Raw genomic sequence first — 943 nt, forward strand, 5'->3', positions numbered from 1 at the left:
GTGGTCACCGCCAAAATCGCCACAACTCGAGCAAGTGAAAAAAAAAGTAACAAATAAGAAAGGATCGTCGGCTTGGGGGTACGCCCGTTTCCGTTTCAACTTGTCTCGCGAGGGTGGTTTCGGGGCCAGCAGGAGAGCTCGTCGGGGTAGCAGGCCCTGCAGCCGTGGTCACCGCCAAACCCCCCACAACTGTTGGGCGCCTACCTGCGCGGGGCAGGAGGACACTTTCCGATTTCAAATCTCCGTTTGCCGAGTCCACCCCGAACGCACGCGGGCGGGCGGGTTCGCATCACCCTTCGTCACAAGGGGCGAAGCCCGTTCCACCGTCTCGTCAGTAGTGCCGACCGGTCTGTGATCGACGAGGGGAGCCACACCAGGTCCGGCCCTGCTGCTTGGCGGCACCGCGTCGTCGGGAGCTCGCGACAGACGGAGGGTTTCGGTGTACTCTCCAGCCACGGGAAACGAAGCCGGTGATGCAGGCGCCGGTCTTTCGCTCCCAAATCGGCTGGGTTTACATCGTTGCTATCTAGTCACGCTCCCTTCAAACCCGACGGGGTACCTATTCCCCTCTACCCGTCTGTGCGTATACAGCCTCTTTGCACTTGCGGGATGGGGGTGGTGGTTTAAAGACTCTCGAGTTGCCGCCCGTCGGTCTCCGAGCTCCGTGCAGTAGTGATCCCCAGCGAACTGCCAGCAGGGCGAACGAGCGATCCCGCTCTCGGTCGGGGCGCCTGGCGTCGATCGGTGGTCGGTGGCTTGCGGGCAAGCTGCGCTGTGAGTGTGGGAACGAGTATGACGAGCCGTTGCCGCGACTCCCAGTCCACCTCGGCGGTGGCTGGGCCGGGCGGGCGTCTGCTCGGGCGAGTGCCGCCCCCGCCTCCTCGCAGGAAGTCCGCTCGCCGACACGCCGCCACGTGCACGCGTCAGTGACGCTGCCGAACCG

This window comes from Chiloscyllium punctatum, unplaced genomic scaffold (genome assembly GCF_047496795.1).
Source record: "Chiloscyllium punctatum isolate Juve2018m unplaced genomic scaffold, sChiPun1.3 scaffold_1404, whole genome shotgun sequence".
NCBI classification, from domain to species: domain Eukaryota; kingdom Metazoa; phylum Chordata; class Chondrichthyes; order Orectolobiformes; family Hemiscylliidae; genus Chiloscyllium; species Chiloscyllium punctatum.